This window comes from Talpa europaea, assembly GCF_964194135.1.
Source record: "Talpa europaea genome assembly, chromosome: 14".
Taxonomy (NCBI): Eukaryota; Metazoa; Chordata; class Mammalia; order Eulipotyphla; family Talpidae; genus Talpa; species Talpa europaea.
In genome coordinates, this window is record NC_140082.1 from 78,433,136 (window position 1) to 78,456,356 (window position 23,221).

The window sequence follows — 23,221 nt, forward strand, 5'->3', positions numbered from 1 at the left end:
AAAAACCTCTCCAAAAACAAAAGCCCAGGACCTGATGGATTTACAAATAAATTCTACCAAACATTCAGAGACGAATTAGTGCCTATCCTTCACAAACTCTTCTAAAAAATTGAGAAGGAAGGGATAATACCAAACACATTCTATGAAGCCAACATTACACTAATACCAAAACCGAACAAGGACAACACAAAAAAAGAAAACTACAGGCCAATCTCCCTAATGAACACTGATGCAAAAATCTTCAATAAAATTTAAGCTATCAGAATCCAATAATGTATCCATATGAAGTTCATATGGAATCACCAAAAACCCCGAATAGCCAAAGCTCTCCTGAAAAAAAAAGAAGGTAATGGAGGCATCACACTCCCAGACTTCAAACTATACTACAAAGCCATAGTCATCAAAACTGCATGGTATTGGAACAAGAACAGACACACAGACCAATGGAATCAAATACAAAATCCAGAAATAAACCCAAAGATTTATGGTCAACTAATATTTGACAAAGGAGCAAAGAATATGCACTGGAGCAAAGAAAGTTTGTTCAATAAATGGTGTTGGGAAAACTGGGTGGCTACATGCAAAAGAATGAAGCTTAACCACTATCTCACATCATGCACAAAAACCAACTCAAAATGGATTAAAGAACTAGACATAAGACCTGAAACCATAAAATACATAAGAAAATATAGGGGAAACACTACATGATATGCACCTCAAAGATTCTTTACAGACACATCACCCAAAGCAGTAACAGTGAAGGCAAAGCTGCTCCCCTCAGCAGTGTACTTCAATCAATCTACATGTTTTGTTCCCCACTTTGTCTCTGGCAAATCCTCTCATCCCCCCAACACCTCTTGCTTGTAACCCAGTATTTGTATGCATAAATAAATAAATCTTTTTTTTTAAAAGAAAAACAACCATGTTTTTTATGCCAATATGAGTAAAAATAACTTGCTACAGAGTAATTAGCAATTTGAATAGTTTCTATTGACTAGTTGCCAGCAAAATTTCACTAATTTTACTTAAGAAAAGCAGGCCTGTCTAGCCAAAGTGCCCCTCCATGAATATTACAAGCATTAAAACATCCTTACAATCTTATCACTAAAGGGTTATTCCTGAGAGCAGAGATAAGACTGAAGAGCTCTTAAATAAGAAATACAGCAACAGGTCTGGTGTACCATTCTTGGGATTAAAAACAAGATGATAAAAGTATCTTTTCTTCTAACTGTAATGCCCTGTCAGAAAAAAAAAGAAACATTTTAAGGTTAGGATATGTACCATTCTGATGAAAAAGCTGTAGTAGCAAGTTAAGTAGTAGCTCAGACTGACTTTGTTACCATTAACATTCAGTAACAATTTCTCATTAATTTCTATAACTGACTCAACTTTAGAAGAGTCAGCTATGGCTTCATTGACTTATTTTCACTATCAATACAGTTATACAAGTATTTTCTTGGGCCAAGACAAAGCATCTTCCTACAACAGCACTTCTTATTCTGGAATCTTCTTACCTGTGTCGTGCAGTTTAGTTGCATGAATTAAAAGGAACAGAAATGCTCTGATGATGTTACTTGTCCTCAGTAGCTCACTAGCTACCACCTCAAATTATATGCAAATTTTTTATCATGGTCACCTGATGAGTAAAAGATATAGCCAAAGTTACATACAAATAGGACAACAGATATAAACAAAGATATAAACAAGACATGACATTAGAATGGAAATGGTAAGGAATATTCATAGAAGATAATTACAAAACCCGTAAATATTACTGCAAAATATATTAACTTTCTACTTTCTTAAAAAAAAAACTTTTCTAAGCACCATTAGCACAAATGTAGAGAATATAAATTTCATTCTAATTTTGAAAATCTTAAAACACCAAAGACCTATAAAATCCACTGACTGAATCAGTCACTATACAAGTAGAAAATCCATTCTCTTATTACTCACATAAATTAAAGCAATTTTCAACCAATGCTAAGAGACTCTCCAACAATTTGTTTGACCTAGTCAATAAACTCAAACATGGTAATGCCTTAGGAAAATTCACCCTCTTTATAGACTGTTTCAATGACTACATTCATTACTCATCTATTGCCAATCCAAATATAAATAAATGCTTATTTAGCACCTACCTCAAAATCCCATTCTTGTCCCTTCTTCTTTCCTTGGGTAATCCAATACTTTTTTTCACTTGTAAAACTTTGCTGCGCTAGTCTCTAAGTCACATATTCTTCATGGTCACTCAAAACTCATTCACAATGGCAACTTGGAATACAAAGTTTGATATACAAGCCCAATGCTTTCAAGATGTTGACAGGCAAAAATGAAGACAGGAACAAATTGGTGTACTCATTAAAATTCCCTTGATTAAAAGTGTTCATTTTTGACATAACATTAAATTTTTGATTGCAGAAAGCAGAAGCACTTCCCAAATCCTATCCCTGTATACAATACTGTCATCATTTTATCATGTTCTTCCAGGCAATTTTCTATTCAATAATTTGAAAACTCATTTTAAATTGTCAAGTAGCAATGTACAAATATATAGACAATGCTTTTGTATTTATCTCAGATGTACAAAATATCTAAAAAAAACATTCAAATAATAACTCATTTTTACTTTATTATAATTAGGGTTTTTCCTGGTCCCTTATTTAGGTTTTCTAAATTCCTGCTATGAGTGAGACCATCCGGTGTTTTTCTTTTTCTTTCTGGCTTATTTCGCTGAGCATCCCCTTCCAGCTCAGCAACTATAAACCAGAGACACACTACAGGGAGGGTAAAGGCAGAAGAGGATGTAAGATCAAAACAAGAGGGGTGGGAATTGTATGGGGACTATACCAAGATGAAAACGAATACATTGTGCAAAAAATAAAAAAAAAAATGTATAAAATAAAAAAATAAAAAAAATAGGAAGGTAGAAAAAAATACTCATCATAATTACTGGTGAGTAAACATTAACTCAATAATCTTATCAAAGACAATCCCCTTTTCCAGGAATAATGATTATCATTTCAGAAAGTAGTGGCATACACACATGTCCCTGCAACTAAACAATTAGCTGACATTTGTTCAAAAATGACATAATTTTCAAAAAAATCAACGTGAAGTACCCACCCTATGTCAAGTTACTTTTTTTGGTATTTGATATATTCATTGGTATGATTATAAGCTATAATTATTATAATCTTTTATTGATAGGAATTTGATACATTCAAATTATGTGTCATGCTCAAATTTTAACATACTTGCTGTTTTGTAAATTTAAGTGCTGGAACAGATAAAAATCCAGCAGTAAGCTACATAATTTTGGAAGTTTTATACACTCAATTGATTGTCATTGCCCAAATGTTCAAAAAGATGATCAGAAATTTAATCAATACTGAGTAAATCTTTGTAAGAAATTCTTCATTATTTACACATTTGTTTCAAATTTTCAAATTTGTTTCAAATTTTACCACTTAACACACAAAAAGTAACTGTTTTCTGAAAAATCTGATAAAGTTCTCAGAAAATGATAATTAAATTTTATCTTTATATACATCTTGTATCGATGTCATATTATATATGAAAATAGAAGAAAGATATGGACCTGTTTGATCAGTTATACAAAAATTAACATTTTATACATGAGATGGGCCTCTTGAAATGTTTTTAATGTTATAAGTAAATTATTTCTATAATCTTCAAATAAAAATAAAATTTAAAGCAATAAGCTAATAAATGAGGAAAAAGTAAAACACCTGAAGATGAGTGACAGTTGATCTATCCTGCTAAAACTAATTTCACATATTTAACACACATGTATATGCCTATAAATATTTAAATTTGCAGAGTATACTTATATAGCATAGCAAAATATGAATACTTTAGCAATGCCATTATCTGCTAAGTGAATGCATCTGATTAAAATGGCCATTTCCTTCATGTCTTCCTCTTTTATTGACAAAACTATATCCCAAGACTATTTACATTTGTTATCAAATATACTGTAATCTTAGACTCGAGAATCTAAAATCTGAAGACATGTAGGCAATAATTTCACTCTTTCTAAAACCCACTGAACAAACATGAAAATGTTACATAGCCCAAAGAGGTTGATTATTAATTACCTATTTGTTGTACTGCAAAAACATTTCCAGAAGCCATTTTATGATATTTTACAATGAAATTATTTACACAAATGTATACTTGTGTGCTTGATTCATCTAGAAATGTCAGTTTTAAATGATTATCTGACATTTAGCAAATTGTCTTGAATACTGTCATGCATCTTGATACAAAATTATATAATTCAAGAGGGAGAATAAAATTCCTTATAAAACACATTTCCTATGATTAAAATACATAATGCCCCATTAGCAATACACTATAAAATTATGATTTTGGCTTTTTGAATGCATAATACTGCAAACACTAAACAAAGGTTAAAATCTAAAATCTGAATTTTAAATGAGAATGTAAAAGTGAAAATATCCTTTTCATTTTCTCCTTTCCCTAACAATTCAATAAACAAATATCAAAATATGTATAGCTCAAAAAATAATTCTCATCAATTTCAATGTAAAGAAATTGAAGGAAACAAGGAAAACATGATATTTTACAATGAATTATATACAAAATTATACTTTATGAGACTCCAATACATCTAGAAATTCTAGATGTTAAAATTAAAAATCTTGTATATACCTATTATTTACAAAATTGTCTTGAATATTGTCATGCAACCAAGGGAACATATACAAAATTGTATAGTTCCAAGAGGTAGTATAAAAGCCTTTTTTAACAAGTCACTTATATCATGAGTGCTAAAAAAAAAAATCAAACACAAAATAAACGAAAGGGGAGATATGAACAGGCAGGACACAGAGGATCAGAATGCTGTGTACTGATGTTATTCAAAGGATACCTGTCATTCTACATCTGTGCAAGTCCTAAGTATACATCACCAAGAGTTGACAGTAACATAATGTGTGGACTTTGGATGATTATGATAGTTCAGTGATTGTAGTTAATTAATTTTTAACAAATTGTACAACTCTGCTGGGGGATGTTGATAGTGGAGATGGGGAGCTATGAATGGAAGGGGAGAGTGAGGGTATATGGAAATGTCACCTCATGCTCAATTTTTACTTAACTTAAAAACTGTTCTAAAAAATTAACTTTTTATAAAAAAAATAGTAACATTAAATAAATATTTCAGGAAATTTGGTACATCCAGAAACACCAAATCAATTTACATGGTGTGTTTTTAATTATAGATTCACACTTGATGCCATGGTGAAGTTCTACATGAAAATGGGGTAGATGCATCATTTTGTCAATTTCTCCTCTTAACCAAGTATGATAAATCCTGCAAAAGCTCCAACTGCCTGTTCATTAAGAACTAACATGCTAATTATAAATGTACTAACAAACAGTACTAAGAAATCTACAAGGAGATATTTACAAAATTATACTTTGTGAGACTCTCAATACATCTAGGTATACTAGATGTTTTAAAACAAAACATTTCAACTACCCATTATTTACAAAGTTGCATTGGTTACTCTGCTAAGTAACAAATGAAAATAGAAACAATTTAGGAGATTCTATAAAATATACTATGAATCATGAATCTCAGATCATCTGGAAAAATAAAATATACCTACATGTTCGTTATATAGGTTGAGGTATTTTCATATAATATAGAGTCAAACAATGTTATGACTACAATCTAAATTTTCTTCTAAATAAAAATGAGGTAAAAATACTAAATGACTCTAGGTCCTCCTTAACATAACAACATGTATACAAAAATTATAGTTGAAAAAGGATTTGACTCAATTTGAGTAATTTGTCTTTAATAATTCTAGCAATCCAATGAAGACTACACAAAACTAAAATGGAAATATCAAATATTAAAAAACTACCACTACCTTCTCTTTCCATTTATAAACAATTTTATATCTTTACACAATAAAAAATATAATAAAGCAACTATTATAAACACAACTGTTTAACAATAAACCCTAATGAGCCCACCCATGTTTTCTAAGATAAGCTGCAGAAGTTAAACAATTTTAACTTATAGTCTGGAAATGGCATGATTACAATACTTATATGCCCACAATCTCTATAAACCAGAAAGAACAGATATAAAGCAAAAGTATATTATAGATGAGGTCAGAAATCCTAGTCCATATTCCTCACAACAACAAACCACTGTACACACAAATAAAAGCTAATTATTATATTGGAAAAAAAACTTTCTAATATTTAAAAGTATAATAAGAATGTCTTTACATAAAAAATTAAGTGTTTAAAACTAGCTGTATACACAGCAGTGTAGAAATCACACTCAACAATATAAAGGCTTGGTGTACCATTTCATTTCTACAAGCAAAAAAAAAAATGCTATAATTTTAAGTAAAACATGTTCAAAAGTGAGATATTTCTTCACATCTAAAGTTACATGATATAAAAATCTATGATCACATGTACAAAACTATCAAATAATTCCCTCAAATATATCAAGCAAGAACATATAGGAGTGAAACAGTTCTATTGGTAATAGAAATTTTTCACCACAGCTCAACATTACAATATTTATTGTATGCATGTGTATACACATGTATGTGGAGAGGACATCTATACACATTTAAGAAGTTCAAATGCTACACAAGAAGCATATGTATTATATCTATAATTACTACTTACTACTCTATTCCAACATTCAACAACTGGATGTAATTAAGAATTAAATTATACACATACAATAAGAAATGGCAGTGATTTCTGTAACAAATATCTAATTAAAAGCTAAAGAATATAAAAATAAAAAAACAAAATGAAGGCTAACTGATCTCTGTGTCTGTGATTTAACAGTGATTCTACCAGTAACATTTCAATGAAAATATTCTGTAATAATGACAAAATTACATATCCTCTCCAAAAATATTTTATGAAGTGACATTATCTTCTACATAAGAAACAAGCAAATGCCATCAACCAAAAACTTTCCAATTTGCCCAAATAGTGTTTTTACCTTTATCTGTTGGGTATTAAAATTGTGTCTATCAGCAAATCTTATGTAGATGTTAAAAAATAAAAATATTTATCTACCATGTATGTAGCCCTCTCAGAATATGGTCCACCAACATAATAAAATTCATAAACTTTAACTATGTCATGATCCCTACAACAAAATACACGGATGATTGACAAAAAGCTTTCTGTGAGTTTCCAAAAAAATTGTTTTAAACACACTACTACAACTGTGCATATATGTATGTGTAAGTGTGTTTATAAACAAACACATGTCAGCAATTCCCAATAAATCAGGGAATAAAAGTTTAAAGCAAAAATTATTTCATATTACATATTGTAATTATTTTATATACAATCATCTAACAAAACACCCTTCAGCTGCCAAATTATTTACACAGAGATAGTCTGACATTAGTGGAAAGTAGCTACTCTACATAGAATATATTTACAAAACATGCAGAAATACCTGTTCCTTGTTTCTTAAAAAATAGTTAACTATTAATTATTTTTACAAAAATACCAAAACATTCCTTTGGTCAGCCCAAGATTTTATGAACTTGCTAACGTGCCACATAAAAACTTAGAAGCTACCTATGAAACTAAAAATAAGAATAATTCAAAACAATAATTCACTATCATTAAAATTTAAATTGTTTTGGCAAATGAAAACTTAACTATCTTATGCTATTTTATCACATGCATATTATACAAAGAATTCTTTTTGTATCCAAACATAGCTGAAAACCATAAAAAGGGGCTGACCAATAGTTAAAGATATTTCTATCATGATGAAATTTGTCATAAAATAGTAACAGTAGATTAATATTAAACATTGAAGGTAGATTTTACACATTAGGAATATGACATACAAATCAAGTATAATGATGCATTTTTTACCAAAAATGATTCTAGCCTTATAAATTGATAATTACTCACAATGTCAATACATGTAGAATATTTGATGTTAAGCCAATAAAATTAACATTATAATGTTGTTTATAACAAAATGTTAAATATCTATCAGAAATGCATTATGTCCAAAGGCAACTTAACATTTCTACTGGAGAAAGATGGATTAAAAAATTCTTTGTTAGAATATTAACACAGATTCCCATCATCTGGCCCTTTAAAAACTATCTGTGCACATACACTCTATATATCCACAGAGGCCTCCAAAATTCCTTAGTGTCTTATCTCGTAATTCAGCTCTTTACAAAGTGATCTAGAAACACCTCTCAGCAATCAACAAATCATAATAATTGAATGGCCATATGTATCAGTCATCTATGTACTTCAGAAAAACATAACACACAGTACTTTTTCTACTCTATACACAGCAATATATGTTTTCTCAATCCTGAACATGCATGTGTTCATAGAGGCTCGCCTCCTGTGCAAATATTCCATTCCTGTAGAAAAATCTCGTAAATCACAAGAATTTTCAGAGATCATTAGGGAATGTCATCTACATCAACAACAGCCTTACTGAAATTTCTTACATGCCTACTGCTAACAAAATAATTTCCCTCCTCCCAATAAAACCCCATAGCAATAAAATAATTTTTAACATCAGTTTTGTTAACAATTCTATTTCTTTCATTGTATTGAAAATATGTCATCAATTTAACCAAAGTCTTTGTTGGCAATCACAATTCATTAAATGTCACAAAGCCACTATATTTTTGATAATTTCATACACAATATTACCAAGGTTCACAAAACTGATGACTTACTTTTTCTCTAAATAAAGTATTAATAACTTATTTTCTGTTACCCATAAGCAGTAAAATCATGAATATAGAATTGCGTACAGTTTTACAGAGTGATCTCAAAATTCTTTCTGAAATATTTTTCAGAAGACAGCCCCAAACATGTTTTTAGAAACTTTCTTAGGAAATTAGCTATGTCTTATCACAGTAACAATTTCATAAAGCAATTTTAAAAGCAGATATTTTTATAAATGTATACCTCTGTGCTAGATTATTAGATTACTGAACTAGATACTGAACTAGAATATTTAAAAATTTATGTTTAATAGCAATTCTTTTCATCTTTTAATATCCAATGAATAGTTCATACCTATTCAGTCACTAAAGATTTCACTTTCATTTCCTTATTACCCAGACTCAACTTTCCTAATTAAACATTCTTATGCTATTTATGTCCAATAAAGTAGTTAGTAGGATAATATGCCGAGCCATTCAAAAGTGCCAGGAGGGAAAAAAAATATGTTTTGTTTTTTGTGTGTACAGATGTCACATATGCAGGTATTTTTCTGGCAAACCTTTAGAAGACAAATTGATGTTCCACAGCAAGAAAAAATTCTTTGTTTTTTTCTGTTTGCAAATCCCAGAATTGCCAGTAACAAGCAAATATTTAAAAAGCAAGATTAAGTTTTCAAACTGATATTTTGTTTGCTGATTTTCTGATTGTGAAACTTTTCTCTGGAATCAAGAAGTATTGCCTTTCCCTTTCTATCCAAATACAGCTTCAGAGTTGGCTTCAGTCTACTTGAGATTGTTCAGAGAAGCACAATTCTGCAAGTTTTATCCATGTAATAATTCAGTAGATAGAACCCTTCACACATTTTTGGTTGAAATCTTCAACGTCCTTACAGTGTTTGGCAAGGCAAACTAAGTAGAAAATCTTAGGACACAGGAAGGTGGGGGCCAAAGATCTCCTAAGTCTACCTGAGGTCCACAGCAGTCCAGAAGACAAAGTTCTTAGGATACTCCAGAAGAATTTTGAAACAATGTTACTGATGCAGTTGTAGTCACTCATGCTGTACTCTCCTACTATGTTAATGGCAAAAAGGTTTGAAAATGTGTTCTACATAATCCCAGGCTGGAATCATTCATTACTGCTATACACATTTCTAGAGATTTTTATGGACTTGAGGATAAAGATGAAGGTATGTCATAAAATATATGAATCTGTATGTTCAGTGACTAAAAGTAGAAAATTCCCAGTTTTTGGTAGTGGTGAAAGAAGCTCTAAATATTTTATGTTTATATAATATTTGACATATATTCTGATTGTTGGTTATTTGTAAAATTCCTGTAACATATCACCTGAAGATTTATTTAGAAGTGTGGCGGCATTCTTCATGTTCTTTCCCAGAAACTGCTTTGGCAGACAGATGAATTAATGTTAAAATTCAGGGGCTTGATTAGAAACTTGTAAATATAATTAAAAGACAGCAGAACTTGCATCTAGAAAGTTATCCCAACTACAGTCACATATACTAGTTTCAACAGTGTCTACCTAAGTAACAAATTTCCTATGTTGAATGAAATCCATGTCCATCTGTCTTAGGTTCCATTAATGTCCATGAATAAACAGCCCTTTCTTACTTGGGATCATAGTTTTAAAACTCTGTAAAATTCATAGTTGAACATATCAAACAATGATTTTTAAGGGATTCTTATGAGTGATTTTGAGACATTTCAAATCCACAATCACATTTTCTTCTTTGAATTACCTTCAAGTTTTTGTCATTTTAAAATCATTTCAAATTCCTCTGTTTTAGTGAGTTGCACAATTTTTTATGTATATTACAAAGACTGTAATAATAACCAGTACATTTCACCATTCAAAATAATACAAATGATGACTTTTCACATATTTTTATGCAATCAAAATAGTCATTCATTACCAACAAATAAAACTGTCATATGCTCATCAACAACAAAACCCCCCTTGATTTCTATTAGATTTACAAAAGGGACAAATTCAAATGAACATATACTTAAAAAAAAATCATGGATGGTTCTCTCCAGCCAGCTAGCCTGAAGCAGGTGAAGTCAACTAAAAAATAGGCAAAAAAGGAATGTTATCTTCTGTATCCACAAAACCCAAATAAAAGCTTGGCAAGCTCATTTAAGTATTGTTCTAATTGCTGGAGCATTACTCAGTATGGCACCACACAACGTCCTTATTTCGTGACTCAAACTCCTACAAAGAATGGGAAATTTAGGTTTACACTAGAAGGCAAATTTTGCCTCTACAAAAGGCAAAATTACACCAATAAAGTTATTGAACTCTCAAAATTATTTATGTAAATGAATGAAAAGAATCAATGAAACATAACTAAAAATAAGTAAAAACCAGTAGTACCGATACCAAAAGGCAATTATCTATCAAACACCTACTAGATGCTGACTATCATTCTAGGCCTTGGTGATAGTGGGATAGCGAGATAGTGTTTCACTTCCATAAAGAAAGAGTATCAGAGAAGTCATGCCTTCTTGAAACCATTTTCCAAATCTTGTCATGTTATATCATCTTAGACAAACAAAAACTATTATTCAGTAAGCTTTCACAAAAGTTTCTTCTTTGGAATTTAAGCAATTTTTGAGGGAGGGAGTTATTTCTTTTGTTATTTTGACATCACTTATGGCCTTAATCCACTTAGGAAAACATCCAATCTATCTAAAATACAAAACCACTGCTTTGTACCAAGCTCACTGGAGAGGGTTACCCATCATGCAAAAGGTAATTAGGAAAAAACTGTTCCACATTATCTGACACCCAATAAATATAACAAAACCAGAATCACAGCAATATCTTACTCTCAGAAAACCCACAAAGTTACATTTTTTTTTAAATCCTGTGATTTCTTCTTGTATTCAGTTTAAGTCACAGAAAGAAATCTTGTTTCAAATGTCTTGGTTCCTTCTTCAGTGGTTCATAGCACAGCAATAGACTGTGCAGCACTTCCAAACTTGGAGGAATGCCAAATAAAAAGCTAATCTTCAAAGCTTCTATGTAACATTTGAGAATCCCTTAATAACATCTGTACAGAGAAACATCATTAGAAAACAATTCTAGATTGCAATAACTAAATACACCCAACACAGAACTCTGTGCCAAATTATAATACATATGTGGCAATTTCCTCAGAAAACAGTATTTCTCTAACTCAAAACCAAGAAAGCCACTAGTATATACATTTTATGGACCACTGAAAAAAAGTATCGAGAAGTGGATACAAAACATACCAAATGCAAAGTAACAAAGGTTACACATATGCTAGTCACATCAGCAAACCCCTTCCAAAGTTTTAATTATTAAGCAGAAATGATCACATCTAGAAAGTCATGTTATTCAGTAAAGCACACCTTAAAAAGCTTTTCAAAAAACTACTGTTTTCTGGAAATTTCTTTACTGGTCATTTTTATCCAATGTAAACTTAGTGAAAACTTGTACAGTTGATTCATAACTAGGAAAATTAGTAAAAGCAAACCTGTTTATTCAAATGATATACATAATTTAAATATATACTGGAAGCTTATTCTGATAAAATATTTGCACTCATATTCTCAGAGAAATTATAGGAATGTCTGTTTTCCCATGTACTTCATTCCAATGACCAAAACCAGTCATTCCGACTTTTGTAATAATCTTCAAAGGATAAAAAAAAGGTATTTTGATTATACAAGTTGATGAATTTTCTTTCAAAATTCAATGTTCATTTCATATTTATAAACATATAACATATTTCATTATCCATACTCACATAAGTACTTATATTCCAAATAAAATCCAGTTTTTTCCTGTACACACCTGAGTCAGAAACTTAGTATGGGACCTCCAGGTATTTTTCATGTGTATTAAATAAGAATATTTTATTTCATATAAACTGCCTAGAAATGTAATACTTCATCTGTTCTAGTATCTGTGGTAGAGAGACAACTGATGATGGCCTCCTGGTGGCGCAAGGGATTAAGCAGTGCACTATGAAGCAATCCGCAGCCTCTGCTGCACAAATTTGATCCAGGCCGGCCAGGGAGCAACCCACATGGCACAGCAGACCTCTCCTGTCTCAGCTGCTACTCCCCTCAACAGCTGTACCTCGGTCAATCTGCCTGTTCTGTTCCCTACTCTGTCTCTGATGAATCCTCTTACCCCTGCATCTGTGGCCTGTACCCCAACTCTTGTATGCATAAATAAATAAATCTTAAAAAAAGACAACTGATGATCACATTTTGCAAATTACAACAATCTCAACACAGTAATACCTATAATAGTCATTTCAAGAAATCGTACAGAAGCTTACATGACAAAGCAGGTAGAGGCCCACACACTTAAAGATAGCACCAGTTTGTAGATGAATACTAATTCTGATGCCTATGCTACCTGTTGTGTCCTAATACTCAAACAGTGCAGTTTCCATATAGCCAACATTGCTCTCGTCACTTTAAATCTATCTTCTTCCTTCTTATCTTTCTCCATCCATCACCATGCTCACTGTCTATTATTGCTGCTTTGTTCCTTCCATTACTCTTCTCACTAAATTGCCCTTATAAATGATCTTGTCTGGACCACAGAAAAATGAAAGATGTCATCAAATGCAAGAAAACAATGCATCTAATCATTAAGACAGCCTTTGCCCCTCAAAAAATTCTAAACAAAAACTAATCCTCTTCCCGACATTGACATCTACAGGCAAATTTATTTAAATAAAGAAATAGCATCCCGGGATGGGGTTAAGATGTGGCTGAGCTGCCAAATATAACTGTATCTCTTTTCCTACTAACTACCCACTCTACATTGCACCAAACATCTGAACTTATTAAACAATCTTAAGTCAATACCATACCTCAAGAAGACCTGAACCTCATTCCTTCCCCTTGTCACGCAACAGTATGAAATCTTTCTAGTAATTCAGTTGATAAAACAGGTAGCTCAGTAGGTTCTCAGTTCTTCCAATACATCCACACTGGCCAGGATTGGCAACACTGAAGACAACCTAGACAACTCTGAGAGGTTATAAATACACTATTTATATCGGAGCCTCCCTGGTGGTGCAAGGGGTTAGACACAACCTATGAAGCTTTCAGCAGCCTCTGTAGCATGAGTTCGATCCCCCAGCCGGCCAGGGAGCTGCCCACATGGCACAGCAGATCTCTCCTGACTCACCTGCTGCTCTCCTGGGCAGTCAGTCTGCCTGTTCTGATCCCATTCCGTCCCCGGTGACTCCTCTAACCCCCTCACACCTCTGGCCTGTACCCCAGATCTTTTATGTATAAATAAATATTTTCAAAAAATAAATGCACAATATATGGCCAAAAAAAAAGACTTGTAAGGGAAAGAGGGAAATAATTAAGAAAAAGGCTTACCAACCAACCATACAATTCTCTGAAACCCTGATAACTTTGTATTATAAACTGATCACCTGTCACAGTATTAATATCCTTATACCATATATGTGTACATATATATACATGCCCATATAAATAGACATACATACACACATCTCAGCAAATTAAGATGACTATTTGAAAATAAGAACTTGGTATAATTAACTATCCCTGATTGCATTTTTATACAGGTTTTCAAAAAGCTATTTTTTCAGCACCTACTCACAGAATGCCAATCACAGATAGCAAAATATTCATTATTTATATTTGCAAGGATTAATTTTAAATAGTCATCTTAAATATTCAGTTGATAAAAATGCATGGTATTTAGCAAATCAATTTCTTTCTAGGGCTTAACATAGACAACTGCAAACTGACAATTTCATTGTCTTCAATCACAAAGACTTAAACTCTAAATTTCCATGTATTCTTTGTCAAGATGCACAGACAGTTAATTTATTAAGAATAGTCCCTCTGGATGTGACTTAAACATCCTGCCAAAAATTAAGTCAAAGCAATCAATATCTCACCAATAAATTCGTAATTTCATATCTGTGTGGTAATTGGAGCTTCCTCATAGAGGTTGGAACCAGGACCTGAGGAATCTTTTGGCATGAGTTTGGAACTGCATGATGCGAATAATGGAAAGGGAAGTAGTTATTTTCTCAAACTGATGTATCAGTTGAAATGCATTATGAAAAAGACGGGTGAGATGTACAAATGCTACAAAAACATAGACAGTACTATCCAAAATTAAATTCTAATGAATCTAGAACAAACTTCCCTGTATTTCACTGGAAAAACCAACAGTTCCATTCTCCCTAACATGCACAGTATTGATGGAAAAAACCCTTTTGAAATTTAAACTTATGTTCAAAAAATGTATATGCCTTTGGATTGACTTTGGATTGACGCTTCGGCTGGACTTCAGAGTACTCACATTGAGCTTCACATCATCATGCTCAGTAAACACAGCTCATCATAAATCCAGTCAAGGTCTTTCCCAACAAGAAGTAAACTATATAAAGAAAAGTATACCAGCAGGCAGTGCATCTTCATAAATGGAGGAAAATCACCTGGTCTGGGAGAATGATCATCTTTAACAATGGATGATATATATAGCAGCACTATCAACAACTGATATAAACTAAGGCAACAACAAAAAATCAAAGACAATAAAAGACCCTAACAATCTCCTAGAATTACATTGAGATCTTCCATGTCACTGAAATACATATAATGGCTTACATTAGATTTTAATAGTCCAAAAAAAAAAAAAAAAACCTGAAAGTAAGACATTCAAATGTCACCACAGATACAAAAAATAACTTCATATTTTCCACAATAACTTATTATAAACCAATTAAAGACCGACATTATAGTTAAAACATCCACCAAATATTTCAGAGTTAAGTATAAAAAATGCCAAATAATGAGGATACTCAAAATTAAGGCAGATGAAATAGGTAAAGCAGAAAGTCCAACAACAGCTCTATCTGATACAATAAAGGTCATATAAGCCAAGGTCTAACATTTCTGACACAAGGGACCAAATTGGAATGGTAATATAATCCAAATTTTACCATGGAAATAAAAGAGCATACTATTTTTCCAGTTATATATCTCCTAACAGATGTGAAATTAATGATATGGGGAACTGTATTTTTTAAAACTATCTTTGACACCATAACAAATGATAAGATACAAGGAACAAGGAACTCTATAAATATGCTACACAAATTTTATGAGTAGGAACCCCAATGAATTGAGATGTACAAATAGCTATACCTCTATGTCACTGTATTATCCTTATCAGCTATACATTAAATGCAAAGTGACTCATAATAAAAAATTCAAATGAGGAACTCCCTGGTGGGAGTTAAGTAAGGGGTTAAGTATCAGAACTATGAAACTATCCACAGCCATTGCAACATGAGTTCTATCCACAACAGGGATCTAACCCACATGGCACAGCAGACTTCTTGTCTCCATAGTTGCTCCCATCAGCAGTGTATTTCAGTAGATCTGCCTGTTCTAATTCCCCACTGTCTCTGGTGAATCCTCTCACCAACCCCTCCTGCCTTACACCTCTGGCCTACACCCTAGTTCTTGCATGCATGAATAAAAATTAGTCTTTAAAAAATTCAGTTGAAATATAACATTTTTTGAATCTTGACTACCTTTCCTAGTTTTTAAGATTAATCTTGTCACTCAAATTAAATTAACCCAGTAAAGTCTCCTACAAATGGTTTCTGTTACACATTAGAACTTCCTAAATCATAGGCAAAGGAACATCATTTTAGCAAAGCAGATTCAGAACCTAATGAGATGACATTCAATGTGTGAAAGTACCAGTAGAATTGCTTCTTCTAGCCTGTATCCCTGGCACAAGAAGGTGACAGATACCCCTGAGGATGACAGCGATTCCCCTTTCAATACAAGGCAGAAGTCATTTGAGGTTTCTTCATCTACTATTTGGGGGCTCAACGAAGTATAGTATACTCAGCTCTTAGCTGCTCCCCTACACTAAACTATCGGTTTATTCCTGGCAGAGCAAAGCTACTTAAACACCTGAAGAGCCATTTATCAACATACTCAACAATCATGTCCTTAGAAGCATCTATCAAATGTTATTAGATCTTCATCACATCACAAAGCAAGGGAAGTGTTCTCACCTCTGTAAACTCAAACAGCATTTGTAGTTCCACATTTTTACCAAAAATAACCAAAACTTAATTGTACAAATACACTGTAAGAATTATGACAGGTTACTCTACAACATTAAGACAAGTCCTGAGCCTTCCTGGTGGCGCAAGGGGTTAAGCACCGTACTATGAAGCAATTTGCAGCCACTGAAGCATGAGTTCGATCCCGGAGCAACCCACATGGTGCAACAGACCTCTCCTGTCTCGCCCGCTGCTCCTCTCAGCAGTGTATTTCAGTCAGTCTGCCTGTTCTGTTCCCCATTCTATCTCTGGTAAATCCTCTCACACACACACACCCCGCCCCTGCATCTCTGGCCTGTACCCCAGCTCTTGTATGCATAAATAAATAAATCTTTTTTTAAAAAAAAGACAAGTCCTGGTTAACATGAAATGATTAGGTAAAGTGGTGCCTATGTAAGATGGGCTAACTAGAGTGTAGACTTACATATCACAGGGGTATAGAATATATCAAAATATTCCACAATAAACAATTTAACTTTCTTATATTTAAAAATTGTATTATAAAATTTAAAACAATTATGAGTGTTGACACATGCATTTAATTAATATTTTTTAAACATCTATTGTATTGGCTCTATAATTGTGAGTCAACTTCATAGAAAAAAAATAAAAATAAATAAATGTCCCTCAAACATCAACAACATCCATGTGAAAGCACTCACCAGAGACACTATGTTTCATAAATACGTTTCCATAAATATTACTCACCCTCCTTCCTGTACATCACTTAGACACCTACAATTGACATTCAATGTTCATTCTAACAGGTGGTAGTTACTTGTTTGCACGTACTTTCTTCCATCTCATCAAGTACATTTGCCTTCTAGGATCCATGAATGAGCCTTCCCTTTTTTTGCTTTCAACAACACATAGATGTAGTATTGAAAAAAAAAAAAAAAGAATTAGCTCAGAATATATATGAAAATAAAAAAGGTTGTTTGTAGACTGACAAAGTGTAGTACTACACCGGCCATTTCTATTTATCTGAAGATTTTACATGCCAAACCAACATATTCTATTGAGAATAATGTTCTATGAGAAATCTAAATCAAGTGAGGCACATTGACTAGATTTCAGAGTGTCATTTTAAGCTCAAAATTTAAAATCATTATATTCAAACAAGGTCCTATGTCATCATGAACCTAGCCAAGGCCTCTGCAATACAAAGTTATTTTTTTTTTTTAAACAAGGTTATTTTACCTGGAGTGGTTTACATTTGTCCTAAACGCAGTTAACATGATCTCAGCCTCGGTGCACCACTACTGGATAGGATTCACAGTGACATGCCAGAAAAATCAGTGATCAATTCTCTTTCAGTCACCAACTAAGTGATCAAAAAGGCATTGTATAAGACTGAAAATGTAATAATATGAGAAACTCAAGATAACATGCTTTGCTTTTATGCTATAAAATCAACTAATGAGTAACTATAGGTCAGTCCTAAGATAACTGAAATGCAAATATGAGAAAGAATGTAGCAATACTACCAAGTATATATTATATATTTAAAAATGTAATATGGGGCACTCCTGGTAGCCCAGAGGTTGCGCCGCTGGATTATGAAGCTGCCTGCAGCCTCTGCAGCGCCGGTTTGATCCCCAGCCACCCAGCGAGGGTCCCACATGGCACGTAGACCTCTCCTGTCGCCCGCTGCTCCCCTCAGCAGTGTACTTCGACAGTCTGCCTGCTCTGCTCTCCCCTCTGGCTCTGGTGAATTCTCTCACCATCCTGAGCTTCTGACTTTACCCAGTGCTTGTATAAATAAATAAATAATTTTAAAAAAATAACTAAAAATGTAATGTAGGGCCTCCTCTGGTGGCACAGTGGTTGAGCCCTGGGTTGCGAAGCTGCCCGCTGCCTCTGACCTCTCCTGACTCACATGCTGCTCCCCTCAGCAGTGTATTTCGTCAGTCTGCCTGTTCTGTTCCCTGCTCTGGCTCTGGTGAATTCTCTCACCCTCCCGTGCTTCTGACTGTACCCAGTGCTTGTATAAATAAAATAAATGAATCTTTAAAAAAATGTAATATAGAGTCTATAAGAATTCAGGCGGGCCTCCCCTGTGGTGCAGGGGTTGAGCACTGGGTTGGAAGCTGCCTGCAGCCTCTGCAGTGCCAGCTCAATCCCTGGCGGCAGGCTAGGGTCCCACATTTCATGTAAACCTCTCCTGCCGCCCACTGCTCCCCTCAGCAGTGTACTTCGTCACTCTTCCTATACTACTCTCCGCTCTGGCTCTGGTGAATTCTCTCACCCTCTTGCGCCTCTGACTGAACCCAGTGCTTGTATAAATAAATAAATCTTTAAAAAAAAAAAAGAATTGAGGCTACTAGAGTGGGAGGAACTGAATGGGTGGGAACAAAAGGGGACAAGTCAATATAAAATAACACCTGAAAAAAATTGGAAATGTAGATGCCTAAGTACATATTTGATAGAGTCTAAAATAAAATTTAAGATACACCATTATTTACATACCAGTAATGCTACAATTAAAAAATAAAGTATAGGACCTCCTGGTTAACATGGTGGCGTAGGGGTTAAGTCTCAACACTATCACTACTATGGCCTGAATTTGATCCCTAGCCAGGGAGCTGACCCATATACTGAGCAGATGTCTGCTATCTTGCCCACTGCATCACTTAACAGTCTATTTCAGTAAATATACCTGCTCTGGGCCTCCCTGGTGGTGCAAGGGGTTAAAACACAACCTATGAAGCTGTCCGCAGCCACTGCAGCACGAGTTTGATCCCCAGCTGGCCAGACAGCAACCCACATGGCACAGCAGACTCTTGACTAGCCTCGCTGTTCCCCTCAGCAGTGTCCTTCTGTCAATCTGCCTGTTCTGTTCCCCACTCTGTCTCTGGTGAATCCTCTTACCCCCATACCTCTGACCTATACCCAGTTCTTTTATGCAAAAAAATAAATAAGTATCAATTATAAGATTATTAAGTTCTGGGCTTTAGTGTAGATCTCGGTAACCATAGTTATTAGTATTGCATTTTATACTTGAAACTTGCTTTAGTTGATCATAAAAGTTCTCAACAAAAGATTAAAAGGAAACAAATGCTGAGCCTCCCTGGTGGTACAGGGCTAAAAGTCTCAGTGCTATCAAGCTAAAAGTCTCAGCACTATTAAGCTAAGTCTCAGCACTATCAAGTTATCGCCAGCCACTGTGGCATGAGTTTGATCCCCAGCCAGGAAGCTAACCCACATACTGCACAGAAGACCTCTCCTATAGTGCCGTCTGCTCCTCTCAGCAGTGTATTTCAGTAGATCTGCCTGTTCTGCTCCCCATTCTCTCTGGTCAATCTTCTCAACCCTTTTCCCCACTCACCTCTGTCCTATACCTCAGGTCTTGTATGTATAAATTAAAATAAAGCTTTTATATAAGACAAATGCTTACTATGTAAGGTGGTGGATGTTTTAACCATTTTGTGGAAACAACTTCATAATATATACACATCATTATCATCCTATACATCTTAAACTTACACAATGGTCTATCAATTTTATATTAATGAACTTGAAAAAATGTAAAACTTCTAAAATGTGACATAATTATATGATTATGTATCAGTAAATTTAGAAAGGGAGGAAACTACTTTTTTTTAAATATCCGTTTATTCTCTTTTTTTAAATTTATTTATTTATGCATACAAGAGGTGGGGTAGTGGCCAGAGGTGCAGGAGGTGAGAGGACTGACTAGAGACAGAGTGGGGAACAGAATAGGAGGATTGACTGAAATACACTGCTGAGGGGAGGAGGTGGCAAGACAGGAGTGGTCTGCTGTATCATGTCCATGTGGGTAGCTCCCTGGCCTGGAACTGAACTCAAGCTGCAGTGGCTGTGGATAGTATCAAAGTGTTGATATTTAACTCCCTGTGCCACCAGGGAGATCCACAACCTTTTATTCTAAGTTCAGTTTACCAACATGATAACATACAATTAAAAATATCCTCAAAAACATAAAGGTATTAGGTAGGCAAATGTTAGACTTACAATGTTTCAAGTTTACAATGGTGTGAAAGCCATTTGTAGAAATCAAGGATTACAGATTTCATTAAAAGTTTTCTTGAGAATTCAGAGGTTAAAAAAAAAAAATAGAAAGAAAATCCCACGGTAAAATACTCTCTTGTGATGCTGGACAGTGCCAGAAAACTGATGTTCCCATTCACCATTGTGTACTTAAAGTGATTTTTTTTACAACATAGCCTAATCATTTGTAGATCTGTGTTGACATGCCACTTGTATATAATAATGGAGTCACAGTTAATAAATGTGAGAGGAAACAATTACGTTGTTGCCTGTGTTTTAGATGACATATATACTTATTGGAATATAGGATAAACTCTAGAGAATACTGCATGTATCAATGGCATGTCAGTAAATATTCACAATGACATTATCCAGCTTAGATCTAGCAAACCATAAGAAAAAGACCCAGGCGCGCAGACCTCTCCTGCCGCCTGCTGCTCCCCTCAGCAGTGTACTTCATCACTCTGCCTGCTCTGCTCCCGCTCTGGCTCTGGTGAATTCTCTCACCCTCCCGCGCTTCTGACTGTACCCAGTGCTTGTGTAAATAAATAAATCTTTAAAAAACTAAAAAAACTAAAAAAAAAAAAAAAGAAAAAGACCCATACCTTTATGTTAACATACACATTTATAAGATTGTAACCCATGTTGCCTATCAGTATATACAATCCACAAATAATCAGGGATCTCAAAAAATTGAAGCACCTGAAAGTGACTAGTATCATCAAAACAAAATACCTGTGTCTTACAGAATCTAGAGTTATAGTCACTCACACCTTTGCAAAAGAGGCCATCTATAGTGAAGAAATTATTAGAGAACAGGTTTTCCTCAAATGTGATACATTATCAATCAAGCCAAAGTCCAAGGGCCATCTATGAGAGGGATATTTTCTTCTAAAACCAAAAAGGGTGCCTCCCTGGTGGCGCAGTGGTTGAGCGCTGGGCTGTGAAGCTGCCTACAGCCTCCGCTGCAGGGCGAGGGTCCCACATGGTGCGCATACCTCTCCGGCTAAGCCAGCTACTCCCCTCAGCAGTGTACTTTGTCAGTCTGCCTGTTCTGTTCCCCACTCTGGCTCTGGTGAATTCTCTCACCCTCACTCACTTCTGACTGTACCTAGTGCTTGTATAAATAAATAAATCTTTTTAAAAAGGTGCCATATATTATTAGTATTTGGTCCAGGGAGAGCATCCTTAGTGGCATAAGGGGTTAAGTCTTAGCACTATGAAGTTATCACCAGCTACTTCAGCAAGAGTTTGATCCATAGCTATGGAGCTAATTCACATGACAAAGACCCCCCTTGTCTTTCTTGCTATACCCTTTAGCATTGTATTTCAGTCAATCTGCCTGTTCTGCTCCCCACTCTGTCTCTGGTGAATACACACACCCCTCCCCCTGCACCTTGGGCCTACATCCCAGCTCTTGTATGCATAAATAAATAAAATAAATCTTAAAAAAAAGATTTTGGCCCAGGGAACAGACTACTGGGTGAAAAACATGGCTCTTTACATACTACCCACCTGGTTTTAGAGCAAAGGTATTTGTAATATATGAGTTAATTTTTTTCTTAAGAGAAGGGCTTAGCTTCCAAAGATTCATATAAAGCACTTTACCTAAGATTCTGTTGAGGAAGTTACTTGTATCATTCAGATGCTAAAAAAAAAAAAAAAAAATCACCTCTGTATTATGTAAATTTCCTAAACAAATGAAGGCTTGATTACTGTTCTTTACCTGAGAGTAGCCATGAAACTTAGAAGTACTCAGAGCATATAACATTGCTGACAGCAGAGGTAGTGACTGCGAAGGTCAATTTTCCTTAGGAGTCTATTACTTGACAAGGAATGAGTTAAAAGATGATAATGGTGGCATACACATAGCATCTGCTGATAAATCAAAGAAAACAAAATCAATGATAGTCTTGTAATTTTAATATATATTTTAATAACAATCTTAATTATATTTTAGAAACTAACTCATAATCAGTATTTCTCACTACCTAGTTGAAATCGTACACTAAAAATCTTCCCTTTTTCAAAAAAAAAAAAAAAACTTCATTATTCCACAGCTAATTAAAACTGAACCTAAACTTGGTATTTTTTTATTTATTGCTATTTAATTTATGAGACTGTGTATTCCTTGAATACTTATAATTGGTCACCAAATTCATAGTTGGACAAAAGCATAATTTTTACTTTATAGTACTTACTATTTACTGGTATGTTATTTATATTTTAAACAATACAACTATTATCAAAATGCAACTACTATTCATTTTCTAAAATGCAACCCCT